The sequence below is a fragment of the Symphalangus syndactylus genome, chromosome 7 (genome assembly GCF_028878055.3).
Source record: "Symphalangus syndactylus isolate Jambi chromosome 7, NHGRI_mSymSyn1-v2.1_pri, whole genome shotgun sequence".
Taxonomy (NCBI): Eukaryota; Metazoa; Chordata; class Mammalia; order Primates; family Hylobatidae; genus Symphalangus; species Symphalangus syndactylus.
In genome coordinates, this window is record NC_072429.2 from 70,145,858 (window position 1) to 70,167,338 (window position 21,481).

Below are 21,481 nucleotides of genomic sequence, written 5' to 3' on the forward strand. Positions count from 1 at the left end.
TTTTTTCCTTTTGTTTTCCAGGCTGTCTCCTATTCTGGTAAATGGAATATCAGGATTCTCCACAGAATCTTGTGACGACAGGGCAGCAAGCAGCTGCCCTTTGGCACAGCATGTAAATGAACTCAGTCACCCCCTGGGTTTTCCCCTCTTCTTTCCCTGCTCTTTAGGAGGACACAGAATCATAGGGAGTAACTAGCTGAAGTTTGCTCTGTACTTTAACAGCAGGCAGGAAGCCAAACTGCACATACAATGACCAGATTCAGTTTTCAAGCAAACACTGGAACTGAATTCACCCTAGTCCGGGAAGAATGCCTCGGATCAGAACTAGCAGGAAATCCAATTCAAAACAGGGTGTGTCATCCCTAATTCACAGTGTGGCCTTTACACCTTTCATGAAGTCCTTTGGAAATAAAAGCTTCCTTCTGTAAAAGGTCTCCCCTAAAAACTACATTTTACTAAATTGTATCGGAAATCTTTTGCAGGAGACGTCTTAATTCCCACGACCAGCACCCTTGGTACAAAGTGTTAGCTCCACTCTTTCTCCTTTGAATACTGATTATTAAAGTTTTAGAATTTATTAATAATTACTTAGTTCTCCCAATTCCCTTCCAACCTCTGAGTGTTCTCTGACATCATGCAGTAGCAACTCCTTTCTTGTTCTCTGGGTCACTTGAATAACTTAATATGAAAATGCTTTGAGACCTTCAGAGAATTAGGACAGTCGCATACTATGGCCCAGGCACCCGCAAGATGTGCCAGGAGGTTTACGTGCCCGTCTCTCTGCCTCTAGCTGGCTGGGGTTGTCCCAGGGCTCTGAGGAGGAACACACACAAATGCTGAGAGCCTGCAGTTCCTCGGGGGTGGTCAGGAGAGTTCAGGACCTGCTGCCCACGGCTGACCTACCAAAATGGTGCTGCGATTATAGGCTCCCAGAGGGGCTGCAGTTAGGCATGTGAAACAGTGAGCCACATGCCAGATACACACATTTTAATCTGGATGTACATGGGAAGAGAGTATATGAGAAATGATGAAGCACAGGCTTCCTAAACTGGTTTAGGAGTAGAGGAGGAGGAGATTTCTCATCCACACAATGACAGTACTTTTTATGTTAATTATTAGTTTGCATAATCTAGTTTCAGGTAGAGAGTTGCCTGATTTACCTGGATGCCCAGGTAAATGTAAATTTCAGATAAACAACGAATAATTTTTTTAGTATACATGTGCCTGGTAGTTTATCTAAAATTTACATTCACCTGGCACCCTTTATTTCATTTGATAACCCAACTCAGGTGTCAATTCTAATTAATTCATCTCTAAAATAACTTTTAGTGGTATTTTAGAAACTACCACACCAGGTATCCTTCTGACACTTCAGGACACTTAATCCGTCATTGTGTTTTTTTCATGGGTGTGTGGACAAAACTGCCATCTCCTCACCTCATACGGGAAAACAGAGAGGCCTGCAGTTCTGTGGGAAGACTTCAAAACAGCTTTCAAAAACTAAAATTGTATCACCAGAGAAACTGGGTTATGTAATGGTGCATACCACACTTCTGTTTTCCTGAGGAAGTTAGCACTTCTTATTGAGAAGGCTGCAGCCTGATCATGCTGTTATCACCACTAAAAACCAAAAATCTGTGAGGTCCCCAGAGGCTGCCCAGCACTATGTAACAGGGAAAAGAGGGGCAGGCCTGGGTGCAGGGTGGTCGCATCCATGATCCAGCCTGAGCCCCATCACCAGCCGGCAGGTAGACAGACTCACACTGAAGATAAAGCAGAGATGCTGTACTGGCTGGACTTGAGGTGGTTTATTTAAATTGGCGGCTACATCGAAGGATTTCTAAAAAGCTCAAGTGACAGTTACATCTTTGCACTCTCCACATTCAGCTGGCCTCTTCCCTTAAAACATGGATAATCTTCAAACCTCCCTGAACAGGTGGAAATGCGTCTTTCCTCCAAGCCAAGTTCTCAGTCCACATTAGTCCGTACTTGGCTACAGAATTGACGTTTGTGGCTACAATCCTACTAGAAACGACCTTTGGGTAATATCCTTATCTTGTTGATCTAGTTAGGGTCAAGTAAAACGAAATAGGTTTTCAATCAAATACTAAGAAGCTCACAAAATGGAATTTAGGTGAAAACACACCAAAGCAGTATTAAAGTTCGAATTCCAAAAGAAATACTTGCATTAAAAAAGAAGAGCCATGCATGGTGGCTCGCTATGCCTGTAGTCCCAACAATTCGAGAGGTGGAAGGATTGTCTGAGCCTGGGAGGTCGAGGCTGCAGTGAGCTGAGATTGTGCCACTGTACTCCAGCCTGGGGGACAGGGTGAGACCCTGGCTCAAAAAATAAAATAAAATAAAATAAAATACATAAAATAAATAAAATAAAATAAAATAAAAAATAAAAAGAAAGAAAACCACACACACACACACACACACACACACACACACACACACAACAAAAAAAGATCACTTTAAATCTTTGAACTATTCCTTTCAAAACAATGTGACAGAAACATCATCAGGTTACTAGAGATTTCACAAATGATGCATAATAAAGAGCTTTCTCAGAAATAGAGTACTACCACCTAAAGAAAAAATAAAACCTATCCAAAACCAAGAATCTTCAGTAAATAAAATGCTTTTAGCATTAAAAACTAATAATAAAGATGATAGCTTTAAAAACCATGTTTTTAAAAATTGCAACAAATACTTCTTACTTTTAACTGTCTTTTTTAACAGAGCAAAGCAATGGAATATTGTGCATCCCACACAATGACATTGTGTGATTTTGGGTAGGAACACATTTGAACCCTAACCAACCTTGGCAGGAGGAGAGGGTGAGGGAGTCATTCGACCTGGGGTCATGCTGGTAACCAGGACATAGAGACTTCCTCTTTCCCTCTGAGCTCACTGGCCCTTCCCATTTCCACGCTGGCTCGGATCCTTCGGCAGCCTTTCCTGCTGCTGACAACCAAATGGAGAAAATAAATGAACTTTAAAACAGTTATTTTCTTCACAGATTTAGGGAAAGACACCATGTGAGGGAAAACACATGTGGGTAAATACAAAATACAGTTACATATTTATTGCGGATGCTGCAGAAACCCCAGAGTCAAAGCACATGCTCCATTGGGAAGAGTGGAGCACAGGAGGAGAGGACGACCCCTTCAGTATCACAGTTCTTTTTCTCCTGCTCATTCATGTTTCTTTTTTTCTTTTTTTTTTTTTGAGACAGACCCTCGCTCTTGTCGCCCAAGCTGCCAGGCTGGAGTACAGTGGCACGATCTCGGCTCACTGCAATCTCTGTCTCTCAGGTACAAGCAATTCTCCTGCCTCAGACTCCAGAGTAGCTGAGATTATAGGCGCCCGCCACCACGCCTGGCTAGTTTTAGTATTTTTAGTAGAGACGGGGTTTCACCATGTTGGACAGGCTGATCTCGAACTCCGGACCTCAAGTGATCCGCCCGCCTCTGCCTCCCCAAGTGCTGGGATTACAGGCATGAGCCATCGTGCCTGGCCTCATTCATATATTTCTAAGAACTAGGAACATATTTCATTAACATAAAACATTCCCCAATCTTGTTGATTAGATTTCAAAACTAACTGGAAGAATTCCAAATGCAAAATGGATCTCTCTTCTAAGCTGTCTTGAGTAGAGGAAAATAAAAAAATAAAGAGTGGCCAGACGCGGTGGCTCATGCCCGTAATCCCAGCACTTTGGGAGGCTGAGGTGGGCAGATCACGAGGTCAGGAGTTCAAGACCAGCCTGGCCAACATGGTGAAACCCCATCTCTACTCAAAACACAAAAATTAGCTGGGCACGGTGATGCATGCCTGTAATCCCAGCTACTCCGAAGGCTAAGGCAGGAGAATTGCTTGAATAGGGACCTGGGAGGTGGAGGTTACAGTGAGCCAAGATAGCGCTGACAGAGCGAGACTCAGTCTCAAAAAAAAAAGAAAAAAAAAATAACAAAACGACTGGGTATTTTTTCTGGTATCTTCCATGTAGGTTCTGTAATTTCTTCATTTACAGCCACACACGTCCCATAATACCCAAGACAGAAATTTCTGATATTAATTATTTGCTCTTAAGGAGAAAGCAGTAAGGAAAGGAAGAAATGTGAAAAATGGTTATTACTAGTTGATTAGCCAAAGCATGTCCAATTAAATCTCTGGTAAAACTGAATGGGGTTGACCTCAACTTTGCTTTGGAACAGCCCCCTAGAAACAAGGAAGGGTTCAGAGGCATACATGGATCCCATCCAATCTTTGTGATGTATTACCCCATTCTTCGGAGCCTCTCTATTGTCAGATGTCTTGGATCCAACATTCATTCTCAAAATGGTACACATGCATTTTCCTCTAAAGAAGTGGAGCCTTTTTACTTTTCTTCAGAGCAAGGCCATGTCTATACTTACATTGATGCCATATGGAGCAGCAGGATGAGGTCATGCTGGACCCACAAAGGGAAGGCCACATTTCTGGAGCCATATCCCTGGAAAAGTCTTTGAGCCTCATCCAGTTTGTTAAGATTTTCTCAGGGCCATCAGCAAACCCTACTTTCATCTACAGATCATAGGATGGCAAGATGGGGTTCTTTTGGGAAGTCATGCTCAGTGTCACATAGCTTTGTGATCCACTGGTGGTGGGAATTCAGCAAGTTATTTAACCTTGATGACTTCAGTTTCCCCATCTGCAAATTTACAATAATACCTCCCTTCCATTTGTGTTAAGGATGAAAAGAAATAGCCTACACAAAGCATTAAATACAGTTAGCTTCTTTTTTGAAAGGAATAAGTTAAGAATTTTCATGCCACTTCCAGCACACGGTCTTGTGTTGCCAAAGATTAGACTGAAAGGGGTGGGAATTGGCTCTGGGGCTGAGAGAGAAAAATATTCATGGTACAAAGATTCTCAAGGCTAGATTTTTAAATGAACAAACTACTCTTTAGCCAGACTTCTGGGAGCTTGCTTGATACAAGCATAAAATTAAACAATTCAACTTTTGTTCAATTTATATCAGACACTCAACATATACCAGTTTCAAAAGGAAGAAAAAAAGATGAATGGAACAGGTCCCCGCCATCTATGGGGCTTACACACGTTCAACTGATCATTAACAAGATGGGGGATCATTTAATGAGCCAGCTGATCAATACAGGAATGTGTACAGAGTTTATAAAATATTTGCCTCTCTGTGTTACAAGAGGCGTGTCCCTAAAATTCCTGTTTATAAGTTTTCAGGAAAACTAAAGATAACTAAGTGGGAATCAAATAATAGATACTCCATATTCAAATACAACTATATTATCTATAGTCAAGTTCAGGCTATAAGATTATTGGTAGCTAACCCCTTTTCCTCCCATAGGATTCAGGATGAATTTGTGCTATACCAATTGGTAGAAGGGCTTAATATAATGATGAGAGGTAGAATTTTAAAATCTGTCACACTCTATGCTCATTGACTAATTCAGTTGTCTTTGATCATGTACCTTGTTTAAAAATTTTTAAAGATCATGTCTCCAATCAAGCATATGTATTTATAAATTAATCTCTTTTTTTTTTTTTTGGAAACTTGCTATCACATATAATCAAAGTATCTTTTTTGTTTGTTTTTTTGAGGCAGGGTCTTGCTCTGTTACTTAGGCTAGAGTGCAGTGGTGCCATCACAGCTCAGTGCAGTCTTGATCTCCTGGACTATGTTTAAACAATCCTGCCACCTCAGCTTCCCAAGTAGTCGGGACTACAGGCCTGTGCCACCATGCCTGGCTAATTTAATTTTTTTTTTTTTTACTACAGACAGGGTCTTGCCATATTGCCCAGACTAGTTCTGAACTCCCGGTCTCAAGTGATCTTCCCTCCTTACTTTGGATTCCCAAAAGTGTTGGGATTACAGGCGTGAGCCACTGCGCTCAACCAAAGCATCTTTAAAAAAACTTTGTTATGGGGCTTAAAAGAACATGTAGTGGCCAGGCACAGTGGCTCACTTCTGTAATCCCTGCATTTTGGGAGACTGAGGTAGGTGTGTCACCTGAGGTCAGGAGTTTGAGACCAACCTGGCTAAAATGATGAAGCCCCGCCTCTACTAAAAAGACAAAAATTAGCCAGGCAAGGTGGCATGTGCCTGTAATCCCAGCTACTCAGGAGGCTGATGCAGGAGAATTGCTTGAACCCAGGAGGCAGAGGTTATAGTGAGCTGAGATCGCGCCACTGCATTCCAGCCTGGGCAACAAGAGCGAAACTCTGTCTCCAAAACAACAACAACAACAACAACAACAAAACACATAGCCAGGTCAGAGAACTGTCCACTTTATCATTTTCTTGATCATATGTACTTGGCATTATTAAATTATTTCCAACCTACAGTTCTTTACAGGAATCTTAGAGCTTGGCTTTCAAAGGTTTCACCAATTATTCACATTTCTTCATTTTGCTAACATAAGACTTTAAAAGTGGCATAAGACTTGAGGCCGGGCACGGTGGCTCACACCTGTAATCCCAGCACTTTGGGAGGCTGAGACAGGCGGATCACAAGGTCAGTAGACCGAGACCATCCTGGCTAACATGGTGAAACCCTGTCTTTACTAAAAATACAAAAATTAGCCAGGCGCGGTGGCAGGCACCTGTAGTTCCAGCTACTCAGGAGGCTGAGGCAGGAGAATGGCATGAACTCGGGAGGCGGAGCTTGCAGTGAGCCGAGATTGCGCCACTGCATTCCAGCCTGGGCGAGAGAGCGAGACTCTGTCTCAAAAAAAAAAAAAAAAAAAAGTAGTAGAAGACTTCAGTGATATAACAACATGCCCTAACACCCCAGTTCTAGCGAGTGGCTGTTACTAGATGTGAGGCTCTGGTGTGAATGTGCTCCTGCTTCCCAATGCTTTCAGCACAGCGTCTAGACACATAATGGGACCACCATATCATTTCTTGGTCAAATAAAGAGAAAAGCTTCATAAATCAAATAAAAATATTTGTTCCAAATATTCAAAAAGGAAATGCTATAAACATTTCTACACTTCTAACAGAGATAATTAGGTGAAGCCCAAGGCAAAATAGTTACCATTGCAAGAATGTTGTAGCCAATTAAATGGAGCAGCAGGTTCTATAATTTAATTTCTATTAATAAGTTCCTGAATATAATAATAAGCACATCACAAGAACACACCTGAACTTTTAGGATGCCTGCATGCCTAGCATGAGGTGAAAGTGGAACTAACAAAGTGCCTGGCTGCTGTGCCAGACCAATGTATCTATGAATTGCCACCAATGCACTTTTTCACATGGAGAATATCTGTGAATACTCACTGAATAGCCTACAATTACTTTAAATATTTTTTAACAGTATTAACGACCTTAGAAATTAAAGTAAAAACTCCAACTACAGAATGTATATTAGCTTAACGAAAGAGATTAGAATGAAAAAGAAAAGCTATAACACAATGAAATAGAATGTAGAAGCAAGAACTCTTATGATGTATAGGAATATAATATACGATAGGAGAAGCATTTAAAATCAGTAAGGGAAAATTATTCAGAAAGTAGTGCTGATAAAATTGTTTGAAAAATAATTAAAATTAATCTCTACCCTCAAATGATACATCAAAATAAATTTCAGATGGATTAGAGTTAAATACGAATAATGAAACCATGAAAATTAGCAAATTTTTCATTGATTTCATGATTACAAGATGTTCTCACTGTGAATAATTTCACAAACTTCTTTTCAAATTATTTAGTGCCTACATATTATTGATAGCTTTAGGTTAAAAGCATGTTTTTTTCTGAGAAAACTACAATCAGGATAGATGAACATAATCATTTTGGATACCTAATGAATTTGATACAAATATATCAACAGAATATTGTGTAGACAGACTAGGTGATGAGGGAGAAGCCCACTCTTTTCTGAGCCTCAGGGATCAGCAGCCTCAGGGACATCTGTGGTCATGGATATGCACCTCATATCAAGCACCCAGTGTCTGTGGGCACGGGGAGGGCTGGTATTAGAGTATAAAGGATTGATGAGGAACTCTCTGTATCTTAGTAGCAGACTTTTATTTTGCAAGTAATAGTAATAATTATTTTTTTAAGTGGGGGTATTTCAGAATTTAAAGGTGTATCTGCCAGGCACGGTGGCTCACACCTGTCATCCTAGAACTTTGGGAGGCTGAGACGGGTTGATCACTTGAGGTCAGAAGTTCAAGACCAGCCTGGCCAACTTGGGGAAATTCTGTCACTATTAAAAATATAAAAAATTAGCTGGGCGTGGTGGCAGGTGCCTGTAATCCCAGCTACTTGGGAGGCTGAGGCAGGAGAATTGCTTGAACCTGGGAGGCAGAGGTTGCAGTGAACCGAGATCGTGCCACTGCACTCCAGCCTGGGCGACAAGTCATTAGGGAAATGCAAATCAAAACCACAATTAAATACCACTTTACACCCATTAGAATGGCAATTATCAAAAAAAGAAAATAATAAGTGTTGGTAAGAATGTGGAGAAACTGAAAGTCCCATGCATTGCTGGTAGGAATATAAAATGATGCAACCTCTGTGGAAAACAATATGGTAGTTCCTTAAGAAGTTGAACCATAAAATCCAGCAATTCCACTCCTAGATCTATAGCCGAAAAAAAATTGAGAGCAGAAACTAAACAGATACTTGTATACTTATGTTCACAGAAGCATTATTCACACAGTAGTCAAGAAGTGAAAACAAACCAAATATTTCACAGGACGAACAGATGAATGGATAAAAAAAATGTGGCATATACATACAATAGAATATTATTCAGCCTTAAAAAAGGAAGGAAATTCTGACACATAACGTGAATGAACTTTGAAAACATTATGCTAAGTAAAAAAAGCCAGACACAAAATAACAAATATTGTATGATTCCACTTAAGAGTTACCTAGAATAGGCAACTTCATACAGGCAGAAAGTAGAATAGAGGTTACTAGGGACTTATGGGGAGAAGGAGCAGTTAGTATTTAGTAGGCACCAGAGTTCATGTTGGGGATGATGAAAAAGTTCTGGAAATGAAGAGCGGTGTTGGTTACACCACATTATGATTGTAGTTAATACCACTGAAAATACATCTAAAAATGGTTAAAATGGTAATTTTTATGTTATGCATATTTTACCACAATTTTTTTAAAAAGCATTTCATGAGGCTGGGTATGATGGTTCATGCCTGCAATCCCAGCACTTTGGGAGGCCGAGCCAAAGACTAACTACTTGAGCCCAGACATTCAAGACCAGCCTGGGCAACAAAGGCAGACTTTGTCTCTTAAAAAACAGACATTGGCTGGGCACAGTGGCTCACGCCTGTAATCCCAGCACTTTGGAAGGCTGAGGCGGGCGGATCACAAGGTCAGGAGATCGAGACCATCCTGGCTAATACGGTGAAACCCTGTATCTACTAAAAATACAAAAAATTAGCCTGGCGTGGTGGTGAGCGCCTGTAGTCCCAGTTACTCAGGAGGCTGAGGCAGGAGAATTGCTTGAACCCGGCAGTGGAGGTTGCAGTGAGCCGAGATCGCACCACTGCACTCCAGCCTGGGCGACAGAGCGAGACTCCGTCTCAAAAAGGAAAAAAAGGCATTTCATGGACTGTATGTGTATACACACAAAAGCTTACAGAGGAAATGTATTTCTGCCTCAAGGAAGGGCAATTTCATTTATTCAGTCAACAAATGGATTAAATATCTATACGCTTATGAGATCTGCATAGAAAAACAGTTCAGACAATTTAGACCTGGAATTTCATACAGTATTGGGAATGAGGGACAAAATATAATAAAGTCCTGTAAGTGCTATTATAGAGCCATATATGTCACTATTCTGGTTCTAAGACTTGTAGATTAGCCTCCCAAGGGGATTGGGACACTTCCCAAGGATCCTTTGGGACAGGAGCAGGCTTTAATTATACCCCACCTTCATCACTTTCAGTCTTTTCTATACCAGAGGACATCAAAACTAAGGACAACCACATAACAGTATTCAGTTGATTCTCAGAATTATTAGGTAGATGTTGACAAGGTTCTTCTTTGCTGTGTTTGGAGAACACACACTTTAAAAAGCAGAGAATGATCCCTCATATTTTGAACTATGAGCTTAATTCTGTAAGTAATTCCTCATAAGCACCAAAATAGGTCACTGGTTTCTTTAGCAGAAGATCTTTTAGCAGAAGAAACTGGCAGATAGAAAATCTAAGTAATGGGCTATTGTCAGGAAACACACTACAATCAGTTGAAGGCCAGTGGGGGTCAGATGTGGAGGTTAAGCCTCCACAGCACAGTGTGGCCCAGCCTCCCATTTCCATCCCCTACCCTGCCCTGGGACCTCTGTTCAAAAGGAGGACATGTGCTCTTCCTTTTGTTGAATTTTAAAGAAAACAGGAAATCATGTTTAAAATAATTTCTATGATTTTGTGAATCCTTATGATTAACAAACAGCTATTCAAATTCTTCAGGAATGATGAAAAATATAAACCTCAGAAACATAAGGACAGAATATCTTTGAAAAGCATAGCCTTTTACAGCCTTTGAAAGCAGTCAGAGGTGCTTGTGAAACCATGTGTGCTGTTTTGGGTGTTAGCCTCAAAGCGCATACAAATATAATTTGTAGTATATTGTTTATTTGTTTTTCCTTTTCAGATATCTGAATATCAGTCACCTACATACTTATATTTCCCTTATCCCCCTCATCATATTCTGGTTTTTATTTTTTATGTCTCTCCTAACATTGCCTATTCAAATCACTTTCAATCAGTAACTCTGACAGCCTCAGAATCACATCCAAAAAACCACTTCCACAGACTTTAGCACAGATTTGAGTATACCCCTCTTTTATGCCTGTTTCCTTAGATTTCTACCATAGTAACTGAAAAGTAACACTATACATATTTCTGTAGACACATCCCCTGCAGTGGTCTCCCAGCACCTCCCTCCCCTCAGGTAACAAGGAGCACATTTTCCCTTCTCCATGTCATCAGCACCAACACAGAGCAGTGAGTGCATGTTTGTAGAACTGATAGATAAGTGCATTTGGGATATATTAACTTTATAAACCAGGGATGAGTTTAGGTGGTGAGTTTTTGTTTTAGAAATCCCTGTACCAAACCCAATCTAGCAGTCATTTCTATACCAAATGAATGAAAAAAAACTCAATCAGTAACTTCAGAGTCAGACAATTTAACGAATGTAAAATATATAGGACACAAGCAGACATATTAAAGGCAAAAAATGCTAGTTTTTCTCTGTACTCCTGTCAGCTAAACTTAAATTGTTATTATTAGATTCAGGGACTTTTGATCAGACACAAAAGGTGCAATGCCATGGACCTTTTTCTGCAGCACTCTCCCGAATGCAAGTACTATGTGACTTTCACATTATAGAACCCATGGTGAGTCACCAACCACAGCCCAAGAAGGCACATGGTTCACCTGTGGGCAAGAGGCGGAGAGAACAACAGTAGGGTGACTACAGCAAAAACAACCTGTTTTCCAAATTCTAATAATAGACTGCAGGAAAACACACATTTAGACACACATCTAACCCTAGAACTTGTAGCCATTTTAAAGCTATTAACATAGATCCCATGCCAAGCAACAGTCTCTCCTCCACCTTCACCCTTATATCTAAAAATAAAATGAAACATTACAGCCACATATTTTGCTTGCCTCAGCCAATAGCTCAAAAAACCCCCTGAAGTCCTACTGTTGCTGGATCAGTCCACTGTATACTATGAGTCAGCACTTCTCCACATTTCTGGAAATTCCTCACCAGCAATATGACCTACAAGAGGAAGCCAACTTTCCATTTCAATGTATAACAGGAAGTATTCAAACAGATTTCACCTAAACTGGAGAACTGTTGTTAATGTAACTGCTGTTATATCAAAATGAGTGCAAATCTACTGAAAGACAAGTTGTTTTTTTAAAAAGTATAATATTTTATTTTAAAATACAGACGTATAGATTCTAATTAGCTAAACCAGTATAGTGATTTTGAACAGAGGTACTTTAGTGGCTGGAAGACAAGAAAAACACAAACTTTTCAATTACTGTCTATTTTTCTATTACACATATTATTGCAGAGTTCTAAGACTTGGGCAAAACCTGTTTGTTAAGAATCTGTTTTGTTTTGAATATCTGGTTTGAGCAGTAATGTACAGAAATAACATTGGAAGTGTAAATATTTTGAGAAAAGACATTCTGCAGCAGATGCTAAAATATAGTTTACCTCTCTCAATGATTGGCTTAAATTTGTTTGAACAGCATAAACTATGTTAACAGATTACCGAGATTTTATGTTTCAGAAGTGACCTTTCAGAATATTAACAGACCTTAAAACAGCCTGTAGATTAACTAGAGGGTTATTTCATCAGGATCCTTGCTTTTACACTCAGAAAGCTGCTTTCATAGTTAAAATGTCAACTACAAGAAGTCGTTTTTCCACAATTCTTACAGAGTTTCAAGACTTAAGTTCAGTAAAATGCCAAATAGCTTAGTTATTACAGTCATTAATAAATTTATTTAACATTCGTGCAGCATCGGAATGCAAGACATCTGGTTCTAATTTCAATTTTGGCTCAGAATTAAAGTGCCTCCCCCGCAACACTTTGATTATAAACTGTCCTTTTCCTCCTCTCTTTTTTTCTTCTTTGGAAGCTGCTGTCCTTCATTCTTGCTGGAAGCCACCTGACCACTGCCAGGAAGAGGAATGCAAAACATTCCCAGGAGCGGCCATGACGTCAGCGCCACATTCCACCTCTCCGTGGTCAGGGCTGTCGGGAAGCTCCAGCCTCCAGCAAAACCACTGGGAGAGATAGCAGCTGAGGCCTGCACTAAATCATATTATACTAAAACCTCCTTCATGTTATGCTTTAAAAATGCACAATGTCTTCCTCCCAAAACAGAGAGAGAGAGAGGGAACAGAGCTGGCTTTATAAGCCATAGTTACTGTTTATCTTCAAAACACTTTTGGCTTTGGGGGAGGAGAAAAACAAGTAAAAAGCGATTAACAACAATCCTCAGCGGACCAATCATCATAGGCAACAGTGTGTAGACAGGGTGAGACGAACAACACAAGAGTTTGGGTTTCAGCTAGCACGTCCCCCTCTATTAAACCATCCTCAATAACCCAGTTGCTAAGCTCCCTCTCAGGAGAAAGACAAAAGTCCCATTCAAGGATGCTTTGGAAACGATAAGAAAGTAGTGGACGTGGGGAGGCGCATGGGACGAAGACGGCAGCAGAGCAACAGGAGGCGCTGAGAGAGTTCGTGGCTGTGACGGGCACCGAGGAGGACCGGGCCTGCTTCTTCGAGTCGGCTACCTGGGACTTGTAGATTGCGCTAGCGAGCTTTTATGACACAGAGAAAGAAGACATCATAACCATTTCACAGGCAACCTCCCGTTCAGTGTCCAGAGGCACAGCCCCTAGTGATAATAGAGTGACATCCTTTAGAGACTTCACTCATGACCAAGATGAGGATGAGGAAGAGGAGGAAGGCCAGAGGTTTCATGCTGGGGCCTCAGACAGAAGTGGACAGCAGACTGTTGGCCCTCCCAGAAAGAAAAGTCCCAATGAGCTGGTGGATGATCTCTTTAAAGGTGCCAAAGAGCATGGAGCTGTAGCTGTGGAGCGAGTGACCAAGAGACCTGGAGAGACCAGTACACCAAGACCATTTGCAGGAGGTGGCTATGGCCTTGGGACAGCACCAGAGGAAGAGTCTGCTTATGTGACAGGAGAAAAGAGACAGCATTCCAGCCAAGATGTTCATGTAGTACTGAAACTCTGCAAGAGTGGATTCAGCCTGGATAATGGAAAACTCAGAAGCTACTGAGACCCATCCAATGCCCAGTTTCTGGAGTCTATCCACAGAGGGGAGGTGCCAGCAGAGCTGTGGAGGCTAGCTCACAGTGGACAAGCGAACTTGGATATGGAGGCCATCAGGACGAGGACTTTATGAAGTCCAAATAAGCCTTCAAAGCCTTCACTGGCGAGGGTCAGAAACTGAGCAGCACTGCCCTCTAGGTGTTGAGTACCATCTCTCCAGTCCAACTGGCAGAAAATGAAGCCAAAGCCAGCTCTTCCATCTTAATCGTCGAATCAGAGACTACCACAAACATCCAAATTCGGCTTGCAGACGGTGTGAGGCTGGTGCAGAAATTTAACCACAGCCACAGGATCAGCAACATCCAACTCTTCATTGTGGATGCCCGGCCAGCCATGGCTGCCACCAGCTTTATCCTCATGGCTACTTTCCCAAACAAAGAGCTGGCTGACAAGAGCTGGACCCTGAAGAAAGCCAACCTGCTCAATGCTGCCATCATGCAGTGGTGAACCTAACTTCCCAGGCAGCTGCCTGGCCTCTCTCCTGTGTTTCCCACAGCCAGTGGCCATGCCCCATGGGGATCATCCCTCCTGCCCCCTTGTGCACACCAGTAGTCCAGTGTGACATCTCCTCCATAGCTCTGGGTTCTTAGGTCTTGGTTGAACATTTGCTTTCTCCTTAGTTGTATTTCCTGAGTTTTTGTGACGATCAGTGGACTTTAGTGAAAAAAATAAAAACAACCAAAAACGAGTAGTGGATGTATTTTCACTAAAAAGAAATATTATATAGACATAGAAACTGAAGATTGTAATTATTGCAAAAATTCCAAACATACACATAATTCTTATACAATTTTTCATTTGTAACTTCCTAGACTCTACCAACAATTCAACAAGTATATTTGTTAACTACATGTGCAACTACATTGTACACAACATTTTGTTTTTTTGCAAATACTCTACTGAATATTTCCCCATTCTATTTAATATATTATGATCTTTCATACTTTATGAAACTCTAAAACTGTAAAGTAATTTTTGGGAGGGAGAGAAGAGTTCCATTGCAAAAAAATGCTTTATGCACATAATTTTTTTATGCTAAACAATTTCCTTGGAATAAACTTGCAGGCATGGACATCTAGATTAAGTATGCAATTTCTTTTGACATTTGCTACATATTGCCATGCTAATTTCCAAAAGAACTGTACTCAGTAAGACAATTACACATTTCGGCTTACCCACTGTAACTTTGTCAGCATTTGTGTGTGTGCACATAATTACACATAGAGTTGACACAGACATTTTGCCAAGATATTTTAATTTAAATTTCTTTGATTAATAATGAGACTGAAGATTCCTTCATGAGTTGGGTTTTGGACAACTACTGAGGTGAGAATTTTTAGGAAAAAAAAAACCCACCTTGCAAGTAATGATTATAGCTGAAATTGAAATGCAGATTTTACCTTCATCCAAACAAAAGAAATTGCTGTATTTGAGTTTCTTAATAATATATGCTGTTTTGGAGCATCAACATTTGACATGACACAAATTGTAGTTTCTGGATAGGGAGTGTGTGTATGGTGTACAGATGTGTGTTAAGTGTGTGTCATGTGTGTGTGTGCATGTGTGTGGTATGTGCATAAGTGGTATGTGATGAGAGGTATGTGTGTCACGTATGTGTGAGTGCACCATATTATACGCATGCACACATCCACGTGCCACTACGGTATTTGTGTTGTAACAAAAGAGGACAAGAAGTCAAGAGATACATGTTGTAGACCTAGTTCTGCCCCAGAAAAGTTAATTACCTTTTCTGAATTTCTTTCCTCATCTGTAAGAATCTAGTTTTATGAATACCATACAGTTATCTAAAGAGGAAGTAAGAAAATAAATGTGAAAGTAGGCTGTAAAGTTACGCGACTTGCTTTTTTGTCTGTTAGATGTTGTAATATGTTACTAGAGAAAGATATCCAAGGTATAAAACTGGGAGTTCATCATAGTTGCCAAAATGCCAGTCTATAAGTGGCACTCTCCTGGGCCCTAAAACCAAGTACCTTAAAACTTCTACCTTCTGCATAGTATAACAGCCCCCTGTAATACAAACTAGAATAGCTAGATGCCAGGAATGTCTTGATAAAATACAGATGTAGAAATATAGACTTAGGGGGATCTACCATGTCTCCTGCTTACCCACCTCGTAACTACACTCCCAGGAAGCCACAGACAGGAATTCCGGCCAGCACTGCAGATGCTGCCTCAAGGGCTTCCGGATTTCTACAAGAACAGGAACGGCTGAGGTAGCAGAGCTAAGTGTCCAGAGGCAAGAGGATCTGGCTAACATAACAAGCCGAAGGGCCAAAGTCTGTGTAAGCTAGCCAGGTATTTGGGAGTGGGCAGTTAATGAGAGAGTCTGTAGGGCCAGAATAGTGGGAAAGCCTCAGACACTCTAATCTGATCTCTAGGCAGGTGACAGAGGCCTAGAGGGATCCAGCACGACAGCCTCAATAGCCGCTCTTCTCTCGTCTGACAGCCTCTCACTGAAGGAGTGGTTGGTCCTTTAAGGAAGGACACTTCCATAATATATAATCATGTAACAAGTCTTTCTTCTACCCATTCCCAAAGGATGTGCAGCTACTTTTGAGGAGAAAAAGAAATAACTGGACTTCTCAGCACTTATTGGACATTCTCCCAGAGGACTCAACACCTCTGTGTCCTGATGGTGGGGTGGAAGCTGCTTGGGAGTCAGACACAAATGGAGGCTGTGGTATTATTATCTGCCCAGAACCTGGGTTTACAGATGGGATCTACACTTACACACAGGGAGAATTTCCGGTTGTGTCTTGACCTATGCAGTGAGCATTGTTAGAATTCGAGGGGCTCAAGAAAACGTCTGAACTTCTCTTCCCTGCCACAATAGCAACCGAAAGCAATACGGCATCTTTTAGAGGAACTGCAAAAATTAATGCCACTGTCAGAGACTTGAAAGGTTCAGGGTGGTGACTCCTATCACATCTCTTTTTTTGTGTGCAGGCCTGTGCAGAAGACACACAGGTCTTTGAGAATGACAGTGGATTATAACAAACTTTATCAAGGAGAAATTCCAGTTGATCAAACCCAGTACATCAAGTCAACGCATTCCCTTATCTGGTGTGCAGCTACCGATATGATAAAAGTGGTATGTGTTTGCATGTGCGTGTTTTCCTATCCCAATAGCAGGAAAACAGAAAGCTACTTGCTTTCACCATCTTGCCTGAGCACTATGTCAATTCTGGTTCTGTGCCATAACTCAGTCTATAGGAACCTCGATCATCTTACCAGCCCACAAGACATGATGGTATCATGCTGATAGGATTTGTTAGTGAGAAGTAACAATACCTGAGAATAGCTTGGTAAGGCAAGTATTTGCAGGAGGGCAGAGAGCACATTCTTACAGTCTGCTCCCAGGGTAGCCTTTTGAGTACTACCTTGATCTATTTACTGAGTAACCCATAATTACTCAATCCAGTATTGAGTGGGCCAAGAAAAAGCCCTCCATATGGGCTAGGATGGAAGGCAAGCAACCCTGCCCTTGCTCCTGTGGCCAATGAACTGGGATACTCGAAGTCAGAACAGAATAGTGGAAAGTCCCAAGGTTTTGGGGTCACACAATACTCCATATAGTAAGTAACTATTTTCCTTTTGATACACACAGATTGGCTTAATACTGGCTCCTAGTGGAGAATGAACAGCTGACATTTCAAGTTAGTTAACCGTGAAACCATGGCCATGGGACCCACATGAACTGGGTATTGGGGCTACAGAGAAGGACATGTCCAGGATACTGTGTCCTCAGGTAAAAGTCATATATATACAGCATATTTAGGTGTGAATAGCATCCAAAATTAAGTTCCGTCAACAGGAAGCTTATATTACTGATGTACCTACTCTTGCATCCTGCCATCCTTCTCTCAGCCCCCACCAGGCCTCATGGGAAAGTCCGCATGACCAGCTGTCCGAGGAGCTGGTATCCAGATGGAGCAACACGATATGAGCAGCTGAAGTCGGCTGTTACAGCTTTGCAGCTTCCTTCACAGAGGGCCCTGACAGAGGAGCAGAGCTTCCCATGGCATGTCCTGGGTCCAGTCTGACCAGAAGAGATGGCATGAGGTATGGATCACACTGATTCATGGGCAGCAGCAACTACTGAGCTAAACCATTGGGAACACGCTTTATGGGCACATATCATGGACTATCTGACCCATCCGAAAGACAGCTTGCAGTACAAGCCTCTACTCACAAAGAATCAGAACTTACATGGACCAGCACAGACAAAGGAGGAAGAAGACTGAGGAGCTGGCAACAGGTGGCTGGGAAGAGGCATATGGGTGGATTTCTTGAACCAGGAGTAAGATAGATACGGTGTCCATCTGAATGCTTACTGGAGAGAAGGCTCTCAAAAACCAGGTGGACACGATAAATCACCCTATCACTCTCTCCACAGTAGCCCAGAGGTTGCTTAGTGGGCTCATCAGCAAAGTGACCACAGTGGTAAAAATACAACATGGGCAGCCTCCCTGCACAGAGCTCAGCTATTTCCCAACACAGTGGAGTGTCAACTTGCTAGGAACAACAATCGATCTGGAGGGACCGCCTGCTACATAATAACCAGTTAATTACACTCAATCCCTTCTATCACGACAGGACACCATTTTATCCTCACTAGAATATATACCTACTCAGGTTTGGTTTTGTCTTCACTGTCTGCCAGTAACACTGCATATGTCCGTCAACCCACTAGGTGATACATTTGGATACTTTAGGGCATGTAGACCATGAAATGGGTAGTAACCACTTGTACAAATGAGAAGTCTAATAATTATGCATACTTCTTCCTCTCCCAGTGTGGCAAGTATATATTTATGCATGTTAACTAATTTCCTTTCTCCATTTCCCCAGTTTTAGATAGGGTCTATTGGTGATATTAGCCTTGCAATTCATTCTATAGGTTACAGGATCCCAGAATTCTAAGACAGAACACTGCCTAAATTAGAGAAAGAAAGAACGATCACTCTGAGAACCTGCACTGGTGGAACTGACTGCAGAAACAAACGAGATTTTGGGACTACCCTCCAGGTAGAGTGAGACCCTCATTATTTCTATAGCGGAGAGCTGTATGATGGTGTAAATAAATTGTTGGTGCTGTTGTTTGGAAATGTAAGGGGGGTTTATGTTGACACAGAACACACAAACATGCAGCTGAAATAGCAGCATTTGTGCTGAACTGTCTAGTAGCTGCCCTCCTCCCTGTGTTATTTCCAGGTGGGTGGGCAGCAGCCAAACATGTTCTGCTTAGAAAGCCTTGCCTGGATTCTGTCATCTGCAACTGAGCTCTCAACTCCTGTAGCATTACTACAAGAAACAAAGGAGGTACTATATATGCAGAAATGGTTTGAGAAAGTATAGAAACATCTACAGAAGGCATAATTTTCCATTTTATAGTTTAAGATTCAGAAAATGATGAGTCAGAAGATACATTCAATGTGCCAGGAGGGCAATACTCAAAAATAATAGAATTACATACACTGAAATTATGCGCGAGATACAGGCTAAGTATACATATGGTTGGGAAGTGACAGAAAAAAATTCATAAAAGGTAACGGTTTGGAGAGAGTGAACACTAATATCCTCAGTGGGGAAGCCCGGGTGGCACTGCTAGTGTTCTCACTAGTTTACTGCAGATCAGTGCATTTGAAATGCTGCCGTACCGAATAGGAACAGCTCCAGTCTACAGCTCCCAGTGTGAGCGATGCAGAAGACGGGTGATTTCTGCATTTCCAACTGAGGTATAGGGTTCATCACACTGGGGAGTGTCAGAAAGTGGGTGCAGCGCACCGAGCATGAGCGAAAGCAGGGCGAGGCATTGCCACACCCGGGAAGTGCAAGGGATCAGGGAATTCCCTTTCCTAGTCAAAGAAAGGGGTGACAGACGGCACCTGGAAAATCGGGTCACTCCCACCCTAACACTGCGCTTTTCCAATGGTCTTAGCAAATGGCACACCGGGAGATTATATCCCGTGCCTGGCTCGGAGGGTCCTCTGCCCACGGAGCCCTGCTCATTGCTCGCACAGCAGTCTGAGATCAAGCTGCAAGGTGGCAGCGAGGCTTGGGGAGGGGCGCACGCCATTGCTGAGGCTTGAGTAGGTAAACAAAGCGGCTGGGAAGCTCAAACTGGGTGGAGCCCAGCGCAGCTCAAGGAGGCCTGCCTGCCTCCATAGTCTCCACCTCTGGGGGCAAGACATAGCCAGACAAAAGGCAGCAGAATTCTTTGCAGACGAAATATCCCTGTCTGACAGCCTTGAAGGGAGTAGTGGTTCTCCCAGCACGCAGCTGGAGATCTGAGAACGGACAGACTGCCTCCTCAAGTGGGGACTAACTGGGAGTAGCCTAACTGGGAGGCACCCCCCAGTAGGGGCAGACTGACACCTCACACGGCCTGGTACTCCTCTGAGACAAAACTTCCAGAGGAACGATCAGGCAGCAACATTTGCTATTCACCAATATCAGCTGTTCTGCAGCCTCCACTGCCGATTCCCAGGCAAACAGGGTCTGGAGTGGACCTCCAGCAAACTCCAACAGACCTGCAGCTAAGGGTCCTGACTGTTAGAAGGAAAACTAACAAAGAGAAAGGACATCCACACCAAAACCGCATCTGTATGTCACCATCATCAAAGACCAAAGGTAGATAAAACCACAAAGATGGGGAAAAAACAGAGCAGAAAAACTGGAAACTCTAAAAATCAGAGTGCCTCTCCTCCTCCAAAGGAACGCAGCTCCTCACCAGCAATGGAACAAAGCTGGACAGAGAATGACTTTGACGAGTTGAGAGAAGAAGGCTTCAGATGATCAAACTATTCCAAGCTAAAGGAGGAAGCTCCAACCCATGGCAAAGAAGTTAAAAACCTTGAAAAAAAATCAGACGAATGGCTAACTAGAATAATCAATGCAGAGAAGTCCTTAAAAGAACAGATGGAGCTGAAAACCAAGGCACGAGAACTACGTGACAAATGCACAAGCATCAGTAGCCGATTTGATCAACTGGAAGAAAGGGTATCAGTGATGGAAGATGAAATGAATGAAATGAAGCGAGAAGTTTAGAGAAAAAAGAATAAAAAGAGATGAACAAAACCTCCAAGAATAAGGGACTTTGTGAAAAGACCAAATGTAGGTCTGATTGGTGTACCTGAAAGTGACGAGGAGAATGGAACCAAGCTGGAAAACACTCTGCAGGATATTATCCAGGAGAACTTCCCCAGTCTAGCAAGGCAGGTCAACATTCAAATTCAGTAAATACAAAGAATGCCACGAAGATACTCCTCGAGAGGAGCAACTCCAAGACACATAATTGTCAGATTCACCAAAGCTGAAATGAAGGAAAAAATGTTAAGGGCAGCCAGAGAGAAAGGTCGGGTTACCCACAAAGGGAAGCCCATCAGACTAACAGCGGATCTCTCGGCAGAAACTCTACAAGCCAGAAGAGAGTGGGGGACAATATTCAACATTCTTAAAGAAAAGAATTTTCAACCCAGAATTTCCTATCCAGCCAAACTAAGCTTCATAAGTGAAGGAGAAATAAAATCCTTTACAGACAAACATATGCTGAGAGAGT

The 21,481-nt window shown here is 42.0% G+C and overlaps 1 protein-coding gene and 1 pseudogene across 15 annotated transcripts in view; one reads left to right on the top strand and one right to left on the bottom strand.

The window, feature by feature from the left end:
* Window positions 1-21,481, bottom strand: part of SPIDR (scaffold protein involved in DNA repair) — a 522,838-nt gene that overhangs the window by 242,167 nt on the left and 259,190 nt on the right. The gene's annotated exons all lie outside the window — the stretch shown is intronic.
* LOC129486986 (NSFL1 cofactor p47-like) lies at window positions 1,715-14,440 on the top strand (annotated as a pseudogene).